We start from the raw sequence: 22680 nt of genomic DNA on the forward strand, positions 1-22680 counted from the left end.
TAATGAATATGATAAAAATCATTTTTAGCATTCTGGTAACACTTAGAAAGCTATTGAGTTTGTCCAACAACATGGCTTATTCTCTTATTCTTCACTCAGTCCTGTGACGGGCCGGCAAGTGTCATTTTTGACAAATGCAAAATGTTTTTGGAAGCCCTGGATGAGGGGAGAGAAGATCCCCGAATTATGAGAAGAACTTTGTCACGCTCCACAAAAGCAACTACATTTACCTTTTGTGGTTGGCATGAAATTCGCGTAACATGGAATCAACCATTTTTAAATGAACAGCTCAGTGTTTGAAGCGAACAGCCCAGTGGCGTTGAGTACATTTACAGTGATGTGCAAATACCACCTCTATGGAGTTCTGAAGCGTTCTCATCACCCCCAAAACAAATCGCAAGCCCATCAAGCCGTTGTCTCCGTTTCCCTTGGTAACCACCAACCTGCTTTTCGTCCCTGGGGATTTGCCTACTCTGTAAATCACGTGTATGTGGAATCCTAGAACACGTGGCCGTTTCTGTCTGGCTTCTTCCACGTCGAATGATGTCTTCAAGGTCCATCCACATGTAGCATGTGTCAATGCTTCGCTCCTTTTAGGCTGAACGACATTCCATTGTGTGGATGCGCAGAGCCTGTGAAACTCAAGGGGGAGGGGACCCAGAACCCACCCACCTATGGGAGGAGTGTCCAAGAATATGTGGCCATCCTTAAAACACCACGATAAGTAAACTCCAATCCTTTTTTCCTCTTGTGCTTTTTTTTTGGTGGGAGAGGCTGCGCACAGATCGTTGAACTTAATCTCCGGGTGACTAAGTGGGTCTCCCCTGCCCAGCTAGTCATGGCTTCTGTGCATCGAGGGCCTCCTATAAGCCAGGCACCTGCGTGATTTCCCCTAATGACTTCACCTTGAAGTGCAGATTCTATTATGCCCATTTCACAGGAGAGACCCAGAGAGACTGAGGAACTTGTCCAGTGACCAGGTACCACCAAGCCCCTGACCTCCACCTTGCCATGCCGCTTCTAGATCTGCATTCTCTTCTTGGCTCTTGTCTCAGTCCAGTTGGGTTGCTACAATAAAATACTATATGCTGGGTAGATTAGAAACAACAGAAGTTCATTTCTCACGGTTCTGGAAGCTGGAAGTCTTAGATCGGGGTGCTGGCATGATCGGGTGAGGGCCTTCTTCTGGGTGGCAGATTTCTCCTTGTGTCTTTATTCGGTGGAAGGGGCAAGGGAGCTCTGTAGGGTCTTTCACACTAATCCCACTTACGAGGGCTCCACCTTTATGCCCTAAGCGCCTCCTAATACCATCACGTTGGGCAATAGGATTCAACATACGAGTCTGGGGGGTGGGGGAGACACAAACATTCAGGCTATAGCGCCTCCTTCTCTTCCAGGTTGCATCGTCTTGGGTAGTGTTCTACCTGGATTACAAACCTCACCGTGTCCCTTTTTTGTATCCTCAAGTAACAGTCCAAAGCTCTCAGCCCGACCTCATTTCCTGCCCCTTCCCACCCTGAGCGGTGCAATCCAACAATACTTAATTGTTTCTGGCCGACAGAGCATCCAGGGTTCCTTTGCACCTCTGTGCCTTTGCACATGCTGTTCCCTTTGATTGGAAGGCCCTCCTTGTTTTTCTACTTGACAAACGCCTATCTATCCTTAAAGCCTCAGCTCCTCTGTGAAAGCTTTCTGAGGCTCTCGTGTAGACTTCAGAATTCATTTCCGTGGGTCCCAGAGTGGCCGTGGAACCTCTGTGACAGCCTGTGCTGGAAGGCAGAGACCGTGTCTTCCCATCTGTGCATCCCCAATACCCAGCACCACACCACCCCTTGGCTTCCAAAGCCTGCTCCCCAAATGAAGCTGTACCCTGTCCCCCCCGGGCCAGCCCTAGGCAGTTATCCAGATAACGAGGGAGGTCATGGGACCCAGGGCCGGATGAAGCAATTCTGAAAGGCAGAGAGTCTGAAAGGCAGTTGTGCGAGGCCTTGGCAGGGCAGGGAGAGGCTAGAGTGTTCAAGTTCTCTTTTGCTGAGATGCCAGTTGTCCATAATTTTCTCCTTTTTCTGGTAAAAAGGAAACCGCCCCCCCCCCCCCCCCCAGAACTCTGTTCATCATTCTCTGGGCCACTCCTTCCCCTCTGCCTCTATCTCTCCTGTGCATATGCCACCTTCTCATTTTTCTGTTCCTGAGCAGAGGAGCGGGAGCCACTTCTGGAAGGTGAGAGAAGGACAACGAGAGCAGTTCTAGAGAGAGAAAGAAAATCTTACACATTTTTTTTTTTTTAATCCCAGAGGGATTTTTTTTTGTTCTCTTGAATTCTGCCCCCTACACACAAGGACACTGAAGCCATGCCCCACTTTTTACTCCCTCCTGGTGTTTTTACCCTTCCTTGGGAAATTTCCCTGGGATGGGGCCATGGTCAAATGTTAGAGTTTCCTGTGCGTTAGCTATTGAGTGGATGTCAGAGAGAGTGGGCGTGTCCACAAGAGAACAAGTGAGCAGTAGCTGGGAAAAAGAGGATGTGAAGAATGGGAAGACAAAATTTGTTCCAGAAAAGCCTTCAGTGGCGGTCTCCTTACCAGGGTCCCTGCTCTCTGGTGTGGGGATACCGAGGCCCCCTAGTGCTGCAGCTGTTTCTGTCTAGTTGGGGGGGGGGGTCAACATGCCTGCAGGAAATCCCGCTCCTCAAGCTTGTCTCAGATCAGGTAAAAACATTAGAACTTATGGGAAAAAAAAATTGCACTGCCATGACATTCATTAATTCCTTGATCCTTCTATTTAGTCGACAAATATCGGTCGAACACTTTTCATACTCCAGGTGGTATGCTGGACCCTAAGTTTACATCGATGAACCTGCCCCATGTCGCTTCTAGGGGAAATAGATATCACCATACATCACACTACTTCCTGCCTGATTTCTGCCCTCCTGTCCCAAGTCTTAGTGCTGGAGAGCTTAGAAATACCTAGATCAGTGCATGTGCTTTATAGGTGAGGGAAGAAAGTTCCAGAGAGCTTATGTGATTTGCTCAAAGTCACTCAGATGATCTTCAGTGGAAGCTGGGATTAGTACCAAGTCCTTTGAGGGCTTGCTCTGTGCTCTGGGGGTGACCTCAGGGGTGGAGAAAATCCGATATTTTTGCTAGCCTTTGAGATAACATGAATAGTGTAGCAAATATACTTCCATGATGTTGACTGTCACCCTTTAGACCCTCTGTGTGGTTTAGCAGCTTGGCTCGACTGGTTCCTGCACACAGTAGGTGTACAGGAATGGTGTGAGCCCTTGAGAAGCTGGCAAGATTGATGACGGTGACACTTAGCACTATATTGTCCCAAGGTCCTGGGCCTTCTAGGATTGGAACACTTACCTGAATGGGTGCTCTGAAGCCAGAGCTGGGCACAGATGAGGCACAGAGCTCCAGGATTGAGCCAGGATGCCCTGGGTTGGGCCTAAGAGATAGGTGACTTCAGAGTCTTCTACATTGATGGTGGTCAGGAGTCAGTGCAGAGGAAAGAAAGCCAGGTCTGGTGTAAAGGACTTGGTTACAGGTTGAATTGTGTCCCCCACAAAAGATGTTGAGGCCCTAAGCCCCAGGACCTGCAAATGTGACCTTGCTTGGTAATAGGGACTTTTTTTCCCCCACTGCTTCTGCCCCCCCTCCCCATCTTTATTGAGATCTAATTGATATATAACATCGTGTAAAGTTAAGGTGAACAATGTGTTGATGTGGTATGCTTATATAAGGCAAAATGAAGCAATAGAATCTTTTGGACCCTTAGGGGGACACTAACTTGAAAACAGGATCATCGAACACCTGGCCAGGTTAAGGTGAGACCACTGAGGTGGGCCCTAATCCAACATGGCTGTGTTCTTATGAGAAGGGGAAATTTGGACATGGAGACAGACCCACACGCTGGGAGAATGCCATGTGAAGATGAAGGTACGGACTGAGACGATTCAGGTTCAAGTCAAGAAACACCAACGATTGCCAACAAACCACCAGCGTCAGGACGAAGGCCTGGAAGAGCGCCTCTCTCAGAGGGAACCAACCCCATCTCAGATCTCCAGCCTCCCGAGCTGAGACAATAAAGCTGTGTTGTTGAGCCACCCAGGTTGTGGTGCTTTGTTAGCGAAGCCCAGCTCCATCCGGAAGTGAGCTTGACCGAGCGATCATAGTGGGACACGGGACCGTTGAGAAATGCTCAGAGAGGTGGAAAAGCTATCCGGGGTCTCCGGGGACTCACACAAAAGTAAGAAACAGCACTGGGTAAGCCCATGATTCTGGCGAGGATCTCCTGCTGCCTCCAGACCTGAGGGAGAGGCATGGACCCTTGGGAAACCTGGCGTCCCTCACCACCTCCGCCCACAGGGGCCTTGAGCGTCTCTGAAAATCAGAAAGTGGCCTCCACTTTATTGGGGGCAGAATCAATTTAAATTGCTGTCAGCTTGTCTTGCAGCTGTCAGCGCAGGCCAGAACATCACATATTTTCCATCAATAATTCAACTGCCTCAGGAATAGAGGCTCCAGGGGCTCCCCGGGGAGCTGACTAGGTCCATTCATTATTAAGCTGGCACTTACAGCCTTGTTCCTGAGTGCTGGAGAATCCTGTTCCAGGCTGGATGCCTTCCCCTTCACTCCCTTCCCCTCCCCACCTCTGCCTTTCATTTTCATTTTCTTTGTCTGCTCTTTCTCTGAGGCTGCTTCCTGTCCTCTGGTGTGGATACCTTCCCGAGTTTGCGGTCTCCCCCGTCTCTAACTTGCTGTCCAGCATGGGCAGAGATGCAAAAGTCTAAGGTGAAAGATGGGTTTAAGAATCTTTTAGTTCTCTGCCATGCTTAAAAAGCTTTTGCGTGTAGGAACACATATAGGTTTTCGTTCGTTTGTTGCTTTTTTTTTTTTTTTTCCAGGATGCTTATGAATTGTGCAAACAGGGCATCTTGGCTAGACAGCTGGGAGAAGGATCGCAGCGTTCCTTCTGATGGCTGCTTTGCACCCACTAGTTGTCTGGAAGCTACTGGTCTTGTGCGTGGTAGGAGAGGGGGGAGCAGGTGGGTGGCTGTGCATTGCGTCGCGGCCACTAGAGAGACAGCACACAGGGACAGCACGTGTGACAAGGCCAGTGAGCAGCAGCGGTGGTGAGACAGTTTTTGGTGGCGTCTCAGGCAGTGGACAGGAATGAGTGGGATTTGGAGCACAAGAGAAGTAGCCTTGAACACCCCATGGTCATTGCCACTATTTTGAGAGCACATATGGGCTCCTCGGAGTGAGGGGGGGAACTGAAGAGTAAGGATGACAGCAGGGTCCTATGTGGTTGCAATCAAGGGGCTGGAGGCTCAGAGCGATTGTATTTTGACATTGATGTTAATCTAATTTGGAACTCATAGCCTATAGAAGCTTGCAACATGTGACTTATATACTAAAGACAGGGCAATTTAAAAAAACAATTGTTGGGGCACCTGGGTGGCTTGGTCGGTTGGGCGTCCGACTTCGGCTCAGGTCATGATCTCACCGTCCGTGAGTTCGAGCCCCGCGTGGGGCTCTGTGCTGACTGCTCAGAGCCTGGAGCCTGTTTCAGATTCTGTGTCTCCCTCTCTCTCTGCCCCTCCCCTGTTCATGCTCTGTTTCTCTCTGTCTCAAAAATAAATAAACGTTAAAAAAAATTTAAAAAAAAACAAAAAACAATTGTTGGTCACTGTAAAATATTTATTATTCAGTGTTCTGGTGATCTGTAGCTAGGAAACAAAATGCCCCAATACTGAATGGTTTCAAACCACCATTTATTTTGCTCATGATTTTGCAGGTGAGGAATGTGTGGAGGGCTTGGCTGAATGGTTTGTCTCTGTTCTAGACGGAGGACCCACTACCCAAAGGACTTTGTACTCAAATGTCCGGCACATTTAACATTCCTTGGTCTCTTTCTTCCCAGGTAGTGTCGTATCCTCCAGGGCCTGTCATGCAGCCTGACATTCTCACAGCATGGTGGTCCCAGGAAGGCTGCATTTCTTTTTCTTTAAAAAAAAAATTTTTTTTTAATGCTTATTTATTTTTGAGAGAGAGGGAGGGAGAGAGAGTTTGGGGGAGGGGCAGAGAGACAGGGAGACGCAGAATCTGAAGCAGGCTCCAGGCTCTGAGGTGTCACCACAGAGCCCGACGTGGGGCTCGAACCCACGAACCATGAGATCATGACCTGAGCTGAAGTCGGACGCCCAACCGAGTGAGCCACCCAGGTGCCCCAGGAAGGCTGCATTTCTTACGTGATGGCTAGCATCCGAGGAGGTGGAAAAAACAAGACCATCCAAGGGCTGTAACAAGAACCAGCGTTGGGTCATTTCTACCATGTAATATTGATCGAAGGCTGTTTTATGCTGCAGTAACAGGGCCCCCCCAGATCCCAGTTGCTCAATACTGCTAAAGTTTATTTCTTACTCATGCAAAAAGTCCACGGCGGACACAATCATTCTTCAGGACTGCTGTTCTCCATAGGATGGTTCATCTTTCCAGGGCACTTTGGTCTTTAAAAAAAAAAAAAAAAAATTTTTTTAAGTTTATTTATTCATTTCGAGAGAAACAGAGAGAGCAAGCAGGGGGAGGGCAGAGAGAAAGGGAGAGAGAGAATCCCAAGCAAGTTCTGCACAGTCAGCACAGAGCCCGATGCAGAGCTTGAGCTCATGCAGCACAAGATCATGACCTGAGCCAAAACCAAGAGTCGATGTTTAACCAACTTAGCTACCCAGGCACCCCCAGGGCGCTTTGGTCTTAAGGCACCCCTGTATCAGCATGTGTTTCCAAGATCACTGTAGGAAGACAAATTCACATGCTTCCACGCAAAAGTGAAATGTGTCATTTTCACTCACATTTCATTGGCCAAAGCAAGTTAAGTGGCCAAAACTTATTTCAAGGGGGCAACGAAGCACAACGAAGCCAGAAAGACAGGAGAACCTGGCATATGGGTAAGCAGCAGTGACGTCACTTCGTTCCTCCAGAGGGAGATGTGAGGATTGAATGAAATCCCATTATAACTGGGAACCACACAACCACACTGAGAAGGGACCATTCGGAGGCTAGTTAGTACCACTCAACACTAAGTGACTAACTGTGGGGAAATAGGTTCTACTTTCATAAATGGGTTAGGGCAGAAAGCCGCCACCACGGGGCAAAAATGCCCAAATTTAGCTAGTGAAATATTGTAATGAGATCATGAGTAACTTGTTCTATCACCTGCAGGAAATTACTTTCCATCTGACGCCAATGTACCATTGTACTTTGATCACAAACTCCACTTGCCCCCCAGACCCTTTGCTTCTTACAAGTTGATGATGACTGTCTGATTGTCTTCTCCACGTTCACCACGTGTGTAAGATCTTGAAAGCTCAACAAATACGGAGATGAAACCCCTGTTTGGGGCTTTTGTCTCCTCCCAGACATTAGCCTCTCTTGTATTCAATTCTGTGTCCTCTCCCTTGCTGGACAGGAGAGATGTCCAGACTGGTAGTCTGTGACAATTAATCCCTGCCCTCCAGCCTTAGGGAGACAACTTTACTGGTGAGTCATGAGTTACTACAGGTTTTGGAGTTTCCGTGTTGTCTTAATTCAGTCCGGTTGCTATAATAAAATGCCATAGACTAGGTGGCTTATAAGCAACAGAAATGTATTTTTCACCATTCTGGAGGCTGCAAGTCCAAGATCAAGGCATCAACAGATTCGGCGTCTGTTGAGCATTTGTTTCCTCAGAGACCCTTGTCTTCTCACTGTAACCTCTCAGGGCAGAAGGAGCAAGCAAGGTCTCTGGGGTCTCTTTCATAAGAGCACTAATCTCACTTATGAGGGTTCCACCCTCATGAACCACTTACTTCCTGTGGCTCCACCTCCTAATACCATCACCGTGGGGGTTAGGATTTCAACGTATAAATTTTGCGGTGACACAAGCATTTCGAGACCTCACCACATGCTTATCCGTAAGGAGTTGAGACTCTTAAGTCTTCAATTTAAAAACACAGAAATTCTATGTGTGTGAAACGAATAGACACAATGGCTTCAAACAACGCACAAAGTCCATTCCAATGTTTGTTTTGCTTCCCTATGTTTTCACCCCATCCGACTTCAACCCCCGAGACAAAACAATAACCCAGACAGAGCACTGTGTCCTTTACTCTGAAAGGCCAGAAGAGGCTCCTAAGAAGCCCCTTCCTTGTGTTTAGGTGGAGAGCCAGTACCTTCAATTTTCCCTAGGACGGAGGCACATTCCAACCACCTCAAGCTCTTAGGGCGCAAGAGGGGTTGTTTTGGTTTAAATTATACATTTCCCACGCTTGTTCCCTTTGGAGAGATTTAAAACCCCTGACTAGTTTCCAGGCCTGCGTGACCTAATGGGGAGACAGCCGTGTACAATTTTAAAACGACTTCGGTGTTCTCAGGGAAGGCTACTTCGTCATCAGCCAACCACTTGCTTTCCCTTAACCTGGGTAATTACCTTTTTTTGTAACTGAGGCAGGAGGGCTGGGAGCCCAACAAACCCAACAGGCGAAAGCAGCGTTCGGGAGAGAAGGGAAAATTAGCCAATCAGAGGGAGGCAGGGAGGTGGGCGGACCCAGCGCTGCCCGAGCCTTGGGGCTCCAGGGGAGGGACCAGGTGGGGGCAGGCTGGGAGCAGAGATGTTTGGAGTAGTGGGCTTTTCGGGGAAAGTGAGATTTAAAAACGACTTTAACGCTTTTAGTAGAAAGTTCTCCAGGAGATGTATGCTTCCCTGCTGTAGTACAGGGAAAATGCAGCCACTTATGCCGTCACTGATGGCCGACTCGTCCTAAGGATACCTACCGCAGCCTGCGCCGATGCTCTCACTCGTGAGCCCCCTGGACTGGAAGCTCCACGGGCCAAGCAAGGTCTGAGTCGGCGTTTGCTTGGTGTGGTAATCGCAGAGCCTATCGTGGCGCCGGGCACATGGCAAGCTGTGAGTCTTGGCTGATTGAGGAATACACAAGTTTATTACAAACGAGAGTATTGGACCCTGCCCAAGGCCGTTACTCCGAAAACACGTCCTTATTGCCCAGTCCCTGAGTGTGGATGGTAGAGGAGGCTGAGCATGACACTTTCGACCACTGGCTCGGAGCAGCCTCGAGCACTGCACGGGGGTCCAAACCTGGCTTTGCTACTTACTAGCATGCAAGCGTCTAACCTCTCAGTGTCTTCACCTATAAAATGGGGGTGATCATAATGTCTATTTTACAGGGCTGTGGCAAGGATTAAATGAATTCCCGCACACGAAGCCCTTAGAGCAGTGCCTTGTAAGTACCAATGAGTATAAAAATAAGAATTGTGCGCTCCAGCCAGAAAACTGTTTGGGATAAATCTCTGATACGAGTTTGCGTTGCTTTTGCCCTCTCGAAAGAATTTAGCCTAAGCTTTAAACTTCAGCCATGTTTCTGGTTAATTGAGGTTTTGTTGGAGACTGTTGGTACCTAGGAGATACGGTTTGATGCAATCCATAGAAAAATGGTGTGCTTCATTATGCTTTTATTATATTTATGAAGCTTATTGAGGGTTCTTAATTATGACCTTTCCATTGGGAGTCCTTTTCTGGCTCCAAGAAATGTGCTCACAGAATCCCACCAAGTTTTAAACCCTCGGTTACGGTCCTTTCTCTTTTTCTCTTACGGTGGTTTCACACGACATCACATGGCTAAGCTAGAGCTATGTTTGTCACAGTCTCCTTCCCTCTGTGGTTCCAGCTTCGACTTGGCCAAAGAGAAATTTGTATGAGATCTGGAAGGCAGAAGGGAAACAGTGACCAACATTCTCTGAACACTGTGGTGTTTTAAATGCTGAAAGAGACCGAGCAGAGGTGCCGGAAGACTCGAGCTTGTCCTCGCCCTCCCTGACTCTGTGATCCGCTCATTTTCCTGACCATTAGCTCTGCTGACCAATAGCAACTCACTCCCAGACGCAGGCGACAGCCTCCCCGGTCTTCTCTAGTAGCCTTCTGTGCGTCGTCCTTCCCCCGCTGAAGTGCGTGTCTTCTCAGGTTCCCTGCAAGCTCCAACTTGTCCCTCAGTTGTATAAGGTCTTGCTCATTTAACAAACCCCTTGTTCTGTAGCACATACAGAAATTCTGCTTGATTCCGCTTCCCTCATCGAACTCTGTTACAGTTACTGTGGCTGGTCTCCAGGTCTGGCCTAGGGAACCACCTGGATCGACACCTTTTTGTGAAGTCCCTCCACGTGGAGCCTGGATGGCTCCCTGGGTCTCTTGAATCACCAGAATTCAGTGGAAATGGCACAGGCCTCCTCTGGCCCTATGACTCAAGGGGACGGTGACTGCTGCTTGCACACTCATAGGTGCCCCAAATCCCGAGCAAGGAAGTCAAGCTACCTAGCTGGAGAGGCCATGTGGAAAAGCCCTGAGGCTGAGACCCTGACCCCACTGCCCCTCCGAGCCTGGCCCCCCAGTCACTGTCACCAGAGAAGATGAGAGAGGATGAGGGCAGGGGCATCTTGGACATTCCTGTCTCAGCTGACATCCGACTGTAGAGACAAGTGAGCCCAAGTAAGTCCAGAAGGAAAACTGACCAGCTAAACCCAGGCAATCCACAGAAGCAGGAGGAATAAGCAAATGGTTGTGTTTTGTTTTTTTTTTAATTTTTTTTTCAACGTTTATTTATTTTTGGGACAGAGAGAGACAGAGCATGAACGGGGGAGGGGCAGAGAGAGAGGGAGACACAGAATCGGAAACAGGCTCCAGGCTCTGAGCCATCAGCCCAGAGCCCGACGCGGGGCTCGAACTCACGGACCGCGAGATCGTGACCTGGCTGAAGTCGGACGCTTAACCGACTGCGCCACCCAGGCGCCCTGTAAATGGTTGTTTTTAAACCCTTTCTGTTGTGACGTAATTACAGGCTTACAGAAAAGATCTAAAAATAGTACCCCCCCAAATCTCCTATCCCTTTCACCCAGATGTTAACATTTCCTCCCACCCCACCACCCGGCGTTCTCAGTTGTTTGAGAGGAAGTCACAATATCTCTTCACCCCTACACGATTCAGTCGTATCTCCTAAGAACAAGAACACTATCTTCCTTAAACTTAGTATAATTATAATATCAAAAAGTCAACATTTTAATAAATGCCATCATGTGATCTCCACACCTTGTTCACGTTTTGCCAGTTGCCCCCCAGGCATCCTTTTTAGCAAAAGAAAATCCTGGTTCCCACACTGCATCCAGTTGTCCTTTCTCTGTAATCTCTTTTAACCTGGACCCATCCTGTTCCTCTCCCTTCTTTGTCTTTCATGACCTTGACACTTGCAAAGAATACTTACTGGCCATTTAGTTTGTAGAATGTCTGTCAATTTGGGTTTATGCGGTGTTTCCTCATGATTACTCAGGTTATAAATTTTTTGGCCGAAATATGATAGAAGGGATCAGGTGATGTTAAACTTGAATGGGGTTATGATGGTGTCTGAAAGTTGTGTCCATATAAAGTTACTATCGTTTTCTTTGTGATTAATAAGTATCTCACAGAGTGATATGTTGAGATCATGTGAATATCCTGTCTCTCATGACACTTTGATCCCCTCGTTTTAGTATCCATTGATGATTCAATTGATGAACCATGATGGCTGACTTTTGATTTCATCCTTCCTTCTGCATTTATTAGTATTCTACTGAAAGAGATTTCCTTCTTCCTCATTTATTTATAAAAATCAGTTTTAACTAATTATTTGATTCAATAGGTTATAATCTGTTACTATTATGAATTATTCTGATGCTTAAGTTGTCCTAGATTTGGCCTTTGGGGCTCTTATGATCTTTGATATGTTCCCGTCATTCTTTGGGCACTTCCATACCTTTCTGACACGAGATGTTGCCAGTACATCTTGTACTGCCCCTGCCCTGGCCTTGGAATCAACCATTTTCCTAAGGAGCCCTCTTTCCTTTTAGAGGGAAAGTATTTAGAAACCAAAATCGGGCTTCCTGGGATGCCTATTGCTACCAGAGTGTCCTTGCTTTTTGGCTTTGTTACTGGCCAGATCTAGGAAGTATATGTCTGTATACACATGCACACACACACATATACACCCACACTTTATTTTCTATCTCTCCCTTTGTATTAAAAACCATTGGTTCAAACCATAAGTTTATACTGATTTCTCTAATTCCTATCCAACACCACAGAGCTTCACTTTAACTCTCTCCTTCTCCATACTTATGACTTCCTTTTCCAAAAGTGAAAAACCTGGTTCCTATGAACCATGATATATTGTTCTATTTTCTTAATCTTAGGATATACATAAAGTAGTGTCAAAATTGTTAACCCATACCTCTGCAGGAAAAGGAAAAAAAAAAAAGCAAAGTTCAATGTTTACAGATAATTTTCGTGTCTAGCTTCAGAATAGACGGCTCGAATACTTGGTTCAAACGTTACTCAAGGTAGCTATGGTTGGTGTTTTCACCACTAAGTTTGGGGTGGTTTGTTTTGCAAGGGATTGTAGAATGACTTTGGAAATCAGCATTTATCACAGGTCCAATGGGAAGAAGAAATCAGGCAGGACCTAAGTGACATCAAGCGCTGCGGAAAGATGTTTCATCTGACCCTTGTAGAAATAGGCATTAAATTATTATCTTCGGCACGTCTTGGGTGAGTCTGGGAAGAGACGTACCGGCCTTGGGCCTAATTATGAATGAGGTGAAATTCGTCTTAGACATCCTGTCTCTCTCCTCTCTCCATCATTCCCATCTGATGGGAGTCTTGCCCTCGGGATACTCACTGCTCTCTGGCTGCCCTGAACATCCTGCTGTGGTTTCCCAACTTTGCTTTAGGTCTTGCTTTCAACCCTCCAATTAGTCTTTCTACTCTCAGCTGTGAATGACCTGTGAGCCCCTGAGAGGATAGCTGTCTAGTTAAACACATTCACAAGAGAGAGTGAGAATGTTAGCCAGCTAGTTACTACCCTCTCTTAGGGTACATGTGTGCTGCGTTTATTAAACTCAGGCCCTGGGGAAGCATAGAAGGGAGATATCTTGGGACCAGACCTTTCCTATCCCGACCCCTGACTCCTGCCTACTTAAATCTGGGGACTAGAATTGTCCTGCTGGGAGAAGCTGGAGGAAGGGTACCCAAATGTACGCTGGCTTGGAATCCATTACAGGTAATTTCCCACTTGAATGGTTTAATGCATAAATAAATACATTGCATTTATATACCTATGTTACTGGACTAGTGGGTTTATGAGCAATTATATTCCGTAGCTCTCGATTCAATGGAACGTCTTTACCATCTACCATGTGAGCAATACATGAAGCAATGTGTTAGCTGGAAGAACTGGTCCATGGAAACTATTTTTTTTTCAACGTTTATTTATTTTTGGGACAGAGAGAGACAGAGCATGAACGGGGGAGGGGCAGAGAGAGAGGGAGACACAGAATCGGAAACAGGCTCCAGGCTCCGAGCCATCAGCCCAGAGCCCGACGTGGGGCTCGAACTCACGGACCGCGAGATCGTGACCTGGCTGAAGTCGGACGCTTAACCGACTGCGCCACCCAGGCGCCCCTCCATGGAAACTCTTAAGACCCCCCCCCCCCACATCACCGCTGCCACCATCCAGCCACGTCAGCTGGATATGCCATTTCACATATGCCATTTCATAGGGTGGGATAATATTGGTGACCGTTCAAATTAAGGAGCTTGAAGAGAACTCCTCCTTGAGCTACTGGCTCGCTCAAGGGCACGGAGCATTTCATATACTGACCCGCACAACGTCCGTCCAGAAGGTGGTAGGGTGGGCTTCGGGAGCAGCTAGAAGGATTGGTCACAGACTATGTAACCGTTTCTCAGAGGTTTCAGAAATTATTTAGGGTAGGACAACCTTTCAGTAAGAACAGAGAGTTTCCATTACAATCAAGATGAAGATTCAGAGTCCCTTAACTGAAATTTTCAAAGAGATACAACATTAGTCTGTACCCCAGGCTGGCAAGGCAGGGCATGATTCCCGATATAATGCCACGTCGGGTGAGAAATTGTGCCTGCCCATCCGAATCGGTCTCTGCAGCTAATTTCCCAAGTGTCTCAAGGGCAGAGCACTCTAAGTGAGCATAAAAACTTGAGTGTTACAGAGAAATTTCCAGGGAGCTACAGTACAAGTTAGTAAGCTGAGACTGAATTTGGAGGGATGATTAAAGTACCTTGGCTTGTCCGTCTCCTGTGGCAGAGCCGCTTCACTTGGGGTTCAGGGCTGGGCTTCAGGGCATCCCTGCACTCCCCAAACTTTATGGGGTTTTGTGTAACGTCCTCCTCGTGCATTTTAATGAGGACAGAGGCAGCAGCTTTCCCTGGATTCTCAAGGGGGCCCTTGACCTCTCAAAGGTTAAGAATCTTGATGGAGTTAAGCAATTCTGAGACCGGGTCTCCTGAGACAAGTACTGTAGGCAGCCTCCACCTGAGGGGTGATGCCTTATGGGTGTGTTCAGATTTTTATAGCCCCCTGCCCCCACCCTAAATTGTGACAGGAAGTAGAGCCCCAGGATGGCTCAAACGTGCCATGACTACCTCTGCTTCCCTAGCAGGAGTCCCTTTCCTCCTCAAAAGAGAATATTCAAATACACGTGAAGATTGGCGAAGGAGCTGACTGCTCTATTTTGTTTTTAAGAGGGAATCAGTCCTCCCTGAAGTCGTGCTCGACGTTTGTCACGCTGGGCTGAGGCAGGCTTGGGAAGCAATGCAGTGAGACGTCTTCTGGAGAACAGTGAAAAACAAGAGGGTGAATTATGCGGTATTTGTGACTGGATACGCCTGTGAGCTCAGTCTCCTCCTCTGCAAAATGGGGACGCTAGTAATGAGTTCTGACTGCATAGAGTTGGTGGTGAGGATTTCATGAGTTTATGCTCCGTCCAGCCCCAGAACGGTGCTCAACAGGCAGTAGGCAACATAGGTGGCTGTGTTATTGTCTTCACCATCAGTTTGATCGACATAGTCAGATTCATCAGAGTCCGTTGATGGTCAGCACAGACCCAAATTTGGAATCCATTTAGGATTCAGCAGCTATGTAGAGACGAGTTCATCAGTGAAATAGTAGGTAGGTTCGATTAATTTGATTTCCGGAGCCATTTATGGCGGGGAGTGGATGGGCTTGTTTACCAGGGAAAGCCAGCTTCAGGCCTGAGGCGGTGGGTGCCGCATTTCTGCCTGGCACAGGGCAAAGTTCCAGTTCATGCGATGGAGGAAAACAGTCTGATCTTAACGACCACCTCCCGAGGGCCATCCATATCGTAAGGACTCTACAGATTTTATCACACTGATTCTTCACGATAATTCTTTGAGGTCAGCCGGATATGCCATTTCACACATGGGAAAATGGAGCCCCAGGCTGAGTAATTTTCTCAAGCTCGCACAGCTGACTGGCATACACGTTGACCGACTCCAAACACTCAGCTTCCTTCTGATTTCACAATTATCAAGCAAAATGAGAATCATTTTATGACGCCACCCGATTTTCCTATGTTAGCAATGCGGCTTCTTTCAGGAGACCTGGGGAAGGAAGACGGGATGGGAACCATCGGTTTCTTCATCACTTCTCAAATTCAGTGTGCTCTCAACTCGCCTCCCTTTCCCACACTCTGTATTCTGTGCGCCCCCCCTCCCAATTCTTCCTCTTCTGCAGCCCTTGTCCCACTTAGCGTCATCCGCTGTCTTGCCCGTCTTCCCAGGCGGGAAACCGGGGGGTCTCCTGGCTCCTTCACCATCAGCCTTCATTCTCATGCAGTTACCAAGTCCTCACATTTCAGTCCTTAAGAGGCCTCTCCATGCTCACCACCTTTGCCCTAGTTTGGGTGTCATTGTTTTATGGCCTGGATGATCTCAACACTTCCCCAGTGGACTCCCAGCTTTCAGTCTCTCCCGCTGTGATCCATCCTTCATGTAGTCTGCAACATTTCTAAAGACAAATTCGGGCTTATCATTCCTTTACACTTGACCTTAGCCAAAAGGCCAAGAAGCGATGTTTATCATTCCTTTTAGTTCCTCCAGTTGCCTGTAGGATAAAGTCTGAACGTCTGAACTCCTTATTGTGGCTTACAAGGCCATGGTCTGGAGTTTCCAGGATATTCGCCCCAAAATGAGCCACAGATTCCCCCTCCTCTGGGAACTGTTCCCTCTTCCATGCAGAGTTGGGCTGCCAGTCACCATATTTGCAAAAATGTGACCTTACCTCTTAGCCATAGTAGATTCGACCAGGGGTAGTCCCACGACTGGAGCCGTACCAGTCAGAGTTCTCTCCCCAAGAAATTGGATTTGGAACCACAGAATTACTTTCTCTGTGCCTGAGTCTGTCTCATGTAAACTCTAGAGCTATGAGCAGGACAGGTGTTCTGTGACGTGAACTGGATTGTGCAGAATGCTTGTCTGGAGAGAGAGAGAAGGAAAGAGATGCCCGTCTACAGAGAGAAGCAGAGAAAAAGATGGAGAGTGAACACTGCCTGGACTCACCCTGACCTTCTACCTCCAAGTTTGAGTTCTTCCTGGCATCCTGGTGTGCCCCTGCCTTTGGGTCGTGAGAGATTTCCTGTTTCTTTATAGTAAAGTTTTCTCCTTAGCTTAAGCCAGCTTCAGTGGGTATTTACATGCTATTAAAGACCCAGCTAATCTGACCCCGCCTTTCCTCCCCACATCTCCCACCAGCTCTTCCACCTTCCCTCTGTCCTTTCTGTGCTTTCTTCTTTTGCATCAGCCATGAAAGCATTCAATTCCTTACCGTTTGCTCCGCTTTTGTTACGCCGCCTTAGGTCATGCTCTTCCTTCTGCTTGGAATCCCCTTCCCTATCTTATTTGGTCTCAGATACTCTTACTTACCCTTTAAGGCTCTGTTCCTATGCTACTTCCCTCATGAAGCTTTGCGTTAGTCCTTCCTGGGGTCTCAAGGCTTTGTTCATACCCTGTTCTGGAGCTTGCCCTCTTGACTTCGTGTTTATATGCCTGCCTCCCCATTAGACTGTAAGCTCCCTGCGGGCAGGATGCAGTCTTCCTCATTTTCTCAATCCTACTGTCTGTAGCTCAACTTGTAGAATTTCTTACATATGTTGGCCAAAGGAGGGTCTGTGGCTCAAAGTTCTTGGCATAGACATGGTACATGGGTGGGGGGGTAGAGATGCCTTCAGAAGGAGCCCCAAGATGGGACTATTGCGGAAAGGGAAAGATAGGGAGCCTCAAGGAATGAAACCTGTACTCCCTCATTCTGGACTTCCCTCAAAGCACCCCATAGGCTCTGGCTTGACCTTGCTTCCTTTCTGGTCAGTAATTTAACATGGCCCCAGAATATTAGGGCCCCATGGCTGACCTTGGGCACCCCAAAACTTGGCAATGAATGAACATTTGACATTGTTGTTTCTGTTTCCTCCTTTCAGATCCTCTCTCAGGCACCTGATAGGCCCACATTTCCTTCTGCCTATCCTTTCCCTTCCTCTTCTCTCCTCTCCCCTCCACTGCTATCTCCCACCTCTACCCCTGGACATGCCACTCTATCAGAATTCTTTTAGGACCCGTATCTTTGACATTTCACTTTATGAACTAATGAGAATTTATTATTTACTGTGCCAGGCAGTGAGCTACATGCTCCCAGAGAGTTTGAGCCGGAAGGGGGACATTGTGTACCCGGCTCTGGTGTCCGATTCCCTGGGCTTGGATTCTGCTAGGCATAGGATTACTAATGGTTTCTAGGGGGCCCTGGGTGGTTGAGTTGGTTGGGCGTCTGGCTTTGGCTCAGGTTATGATTTTGTGGTCCATGAGTTCGAGCCCCACACCGGGCTCTATGCTGACAGCTCAGAACCTAGAGCATGCTTCGGATTCCGTGCCTCCCTCTCTATCTGCCCCTCCTCCGCTCACGCTTTCTCTATCCCTCTCTCAAAAATAAATAAAAACAGGGGCGCCTGGGTGGCGCAGTCGGTTAAGCGTCCGACTTCAGCCAGGTCACGATCTCACGGTCCGTGAGTTCGAGCCCCGCGTCAGGCTCTGGGCTGATGGCTCAGAGCCTGGAGCCTGTTTCCGATCCTGTGTCTCCCTCTCTCTCTGCCCCTCCCCCGTTCATGCTCTGTCTCTCTCTGTCCCAAAAATAAATAAATGTTGAAAAAAAAAATAAAAAAAAAATAAATAAAAACATTAAAAATTGTTTTAATAAATAAATAAATAGTGGTTTCTACCTCAGGGTACTGTTATAAAATTTAATGCGCGTGAGGCACTCAGAAGAGCACCAAGCATACAGTAAGTGCTCAATAAGTTCTTACTCGTGGGTAAAAATAACATTCCTCCAACTTGAAGACACATGGGCATCCTAAGGAAGCTAAATGATATGGTGACCCTTCAAACCGATATTGTTAAATATCTGTTCAAACTTTATTTAGGCAGTGGTTTGCAACCTTTTGCACACACCAGAATCATCTGGAGGGCTTTAAGGACAGCTGGGCCTCACCCCCAAAGTGTCTGATTCAGTAGGTCTTGTACTGCCTATGGGTTTACATTTCTTTTTTATTTTATGTTTAAGTTGCTAGTTATTTTATTGTTGTAAGAACACTCAACATGAGATGAGATCTACCCTCACAACAAAGTGTAGAATACAGTATTATTTTAGCATCATAGTATAACGTATTATACATTTTTAAATTTTTTATGTTTATTTATTTATTTTGAGAGAGAGAGCACAAGCAGGGGAGGGGCAGAGAGAGAGAGGGAGAGAGAGAATCCCAAGCAGGCTCCACACCAAGAGTCAGATGCTTGACCGACCGACCGAGCCACCCAGACGCCCCATGTTATATGTTAATTATAGGCACAGTGTTGTAGAGCAGATCTCTAGAGCTTATGCATCTTGCATGTGGAGACTTTATGCCCATTGATTAGCAACTCCCCATTTCCCCCTCTTCCCTGCTCCTGGTAAATAACCACAATTCTACTCTCATTCTATGAGTTTGACCATTTCAGATACCTCATATAAGTGGAATGATGCAATATTTGTCTTTCTATGACTACTGACTTCAGTTAGCATAAGGTCCTCAAGGTTCATCCACGTTGTCACAAATTGCAGGATTGCCTCCTTTTTTTTTTTTTTTTTTTTTTTAAGGCCAGATAATCTCATTGCATGTATAGACCACATATTCTTTATCCATTCATCCATCAGGGGATGGTCATTTTAGGAAATGACCATCAATTTAGGTCATTTCCACATTTCCACACCTTGGCTGTTGTGGATAGTGCTGCCATCAACACTGGAGTCCTAATTAATATCTTTTGAGATCCTGATTTCAATTCTTTTGGACAAATACTAAAAAGTGGGATTGCTGGGTCATAGGGTAGTTCTCTTTTTAATTTTCTGAGGAACCTCCAAACTGTTTTCCAGAGTGGCTGCACCAGTTTTGCATTCCCACCACCCGTGTACAAGGGTTCCAGTGTCTTCACGTCTTCGGCCAACACTTGATGCCTTTTATTTTTTTCTAATAGGCGTCTTAACAGGTGTCAGCTCATACCTCATTGTGGGCTTATTTGCCTGTTCCTCATTGTTTAAGAAACTGTCATTTCTCCATTGTATGTTCTTGGCGTTCTTGTTAAAGATTAGTTGACTGTATATGTGTGGATACGTGTGATATTATGTGTGATTTCTGGCTTCTCTATTCTGTTCCATTGGTCTCTATGTCTGTTTTCATGCCAGTCCATACTTTTTGGTTATTGTAACATTGTAACATATTTTGAAGTCAGGGAGTGTGATACTTTCAGCTTTGTTCTTTGTGTGTAAGATTGTTTGGGCAATTCTTGGTCTTTTGTGGTTCCGTATGAATTTTAGTATTTGTTTATTTTTGTAAAAAATGCCATTGGGATTTTGATAGGGATTGCATTGAATCTGTAGATTGCTTAGGATAGTATGGACGTTTTAACAATATTAAGTCTTCTAGCCTATGAACAGAGGATGTCTTTCTTGTATCTTCTTTAATGTCTTTCATCAGTGTTTTATAGTTTTCAAAATAGAAGTCTTTTACCTCCTTTGTTAAGTTTATTCCTAAGTATTTTTTCCTTTTTACTGCTATTATAAATGGAATTCTTTTATTAATTTCCTTTTTCAGATAGTTCATTTTTAGTGTATAGAAATGCAACTGATTTTTGTATCTTGATTTTGTGTCCTGCAACTTTACTGAATTCATTTATTCTAACGTGTGTGTGTGTGTGTGGTCTTTAGGGTTTTCTATATGTAATATCATGTCATCTGCTAACAGACATTTTCATTTCCTATTTCCTATTTGGATATCTTTTATTTCTTTTTCTTGCCTAATTGCTCTGGCTAAAACTTCTAGTACTATACTGAATAGAAGTAGCAAAGAGCCAGCCTCATTGCTTTGTTTCCTGGTCTTAGAGAAAAAGCTTTCAGTTTTTCACCATTGAGTATGATATTAGCTCTGATGAATACAGATGCAAAAATCCTCAGTAAAATACCAGCAAAGTGAATTTAACAGCACGTTAAAAAGATCATGCACCATACTTAAGTTGGATTTATTTCTGGGCTGCGACAATGGTTCAATATATGAAAATCAATTAATATGATACTTCACATTAACGAATGAAGGCTAAAAACCACATCATGATCTCAACAGATGCAGAAACAGTATTTGAATTATGTCCTTTTATGATAAAAACTCCCAAGAAACTGAGCATAGAAGGAAATTGCCTGAAAATAACAAAAGTTAGATAGGATTTGCATTTGTAACAAGTTACCAGATGATGCTGATTTGCTGGTCTGGGGACTAAACTTTAAGAACCACTTTTTTAGGGCTAAAACTAACAACACAGGTAACAACAGTTGGTGAGGATACGGAAAGAGGAGCCCTCTTACGCTGCCGGTGGGAACGCAAACTGGTGTAGCCACTCTGGAAAACAATATGGAGGTTCTTCAAAAAGTTAAAAATAGAACTACCTATGACCTAGCAATTGCACTACTAGGTATTTATCCAAAGGATACAAAAATACTGATTCAAGGGTCACGTGCACCCGGATGTTTCTAGCAGCACTATCAACAATAGTCAAATTATGGAAAGAGCCCGAATGTCCATCAACTGGTGAATGGATAAAGAAGATGTGGTGTACATGTGCACGCACACACACACACACACACACACAATGGAATATTACTCAGCCATCAAAGAGAATGAAATCTTGCCATTTGCAACGATGTGGATGAAACTAGAGTATATTATGCTAAGTGAAATAAGTCATTCAGAGAAGGACAAATACCATATGATTTCACTCATGTAGAATTTAAGAAACAAAACAGACGGACATAGGGGAAGGGGAGGAAAACTAAAATAAGATACAAACAGAGAGGGAGGCAAACCATAAAAGACTCTTAATTGGAGAGAACAAACTAAACTGCTGGAGGGGAGGTGGGGGGATGGGCTCAATTGGTGACAGGCATTAAGAAGGGAACTTGTGATGAGCACTGAGTGTTACATGTAAGTGATGAATCACTAAATTCTAGTCCTGAAACCAATACTACATACTATGTTAATTAAATAATACTATGTTGAATTTAATAATACTATGTTGAAATAAATAATTAAATAATACTATGTTGAATTTAAATAAAATCATGGAAGAAGAAGAAAAAAAGAACCACTTATTTACAGCCAGGGTTCACAACCTTGGTTGTACATCAGAAGCACTCAGAGAACTTTTTTTTTTTTTGAAGTTTATTTATTTATTTTGAGAGTGAGAGCACAAGCAGGGGCAGGCAGAGAGAGGGGAGATCCCAAGCGGTCTCTGCGCTGACAGCACAGAGCCCAACGTGGGGCTCGAACCCACGAGCTGAGCTGTGAGATCATGACCTGAGCCGAAGGCAGATGCTTAACTGCCTGAGCCACCCAGATGCCTCGAGAACCACTCAGAGAACTTTTAAAAACAACCGATTTCTGAGCTGTATCCTCTGGAAATAAGTGAAGAGCAAACAAGTGAGGCCAAAGGCTATTTCTTTGGAGCTTGCCCTAGCAGGAGAATCAAACGTTACCATCCTCTGCATTTGGTAGAGACTCAAAGGCAGGCTCTCTGGGCTCAGACCCAGTTTGCAGCGACACGGCTAAACGCACCAAGAAGGTTCAGATTGTGGGTAAATGCGGGACCCGTTATGGTGCCTCCCTCCGGAAAATGAGATAAGCCAGCATGCCAAGTACACTTGCTCCTTCTGTGGCAAAACCAAAATGAAAAGACAAGCTGTGGGGATCTGGCATTGTGGTTTCTGCATGAAAACCGTAACAGGTGGTGCCTGGACCTATATCGCCATTTCTGCTGTCACAGTCAGGTCGGCCATCAGAAGACTGAAGGCGTTGAAAGACCAGTAGAAGCTTCACCATGTGAAACATTGCTAGCCTATAATAAACCGGTTAATTTAAATAACAAAATTTAAAAGAGAGAGAGAGAGAGACTCAAAGTCAGGCAGAAGAGTGGAGCAAAAAAAGAAGGCTTTTAGGTATGCCGTATTCGGGGTTGTTGACATGGGAAAGCTGGAAGGGGGCTGACCAGAAGTGGGGCATGCAATGTGATTGGTTAGGGGTGCATATTTGACTTCCCCTGGTTGGTTTTCAGTTGGAAGCAGGGGCCAAAATTAGGAAAGCTGGCAGATATTAAGTACTGAGTGTTTGGGGCCAGTTGCTACAAAGGCTGTGTTGGTTT

General features: G+C 46.0%; 1 long non-coding RNA gene across 1 annotated transcript; it reads left to right on the top strand.

Annotated features, from left to right (window-relative positions):
* Positions 1 to 1765: 1765 nt before the first annotated feature.
* LOC115506368 lies at positions 1766 to 22404 on the top strand. The gene is made up of 3 exons (XR_003966338.1): positions 1766 to 1799; positions 3002 to 3004; positions 22310 to 22404. It is a non-coding gene; the product is annotated as an uncharacterized LOC115506368 (long non-coding RNA).
* The last annotated feature ends 276 nt before the right edge of the window (positions 22405 to 22680 follow it).

The sequence above is a fragment of the Lynx canadensis genome, chromosome F2 (assembly GCF_007474595.2).
Source record: "Lynx canadensis isolate LIC74 chromosome F2, mLynCan4.pri.v2, whole genome shotgun sequence".
Classification (NCBI taxonomy): domain Eukaryota; kingdom Metazoa; phylum Chordata; class Mammalia; order Carnivora; family Felidae; genus Lynx; species Lynx canadensis.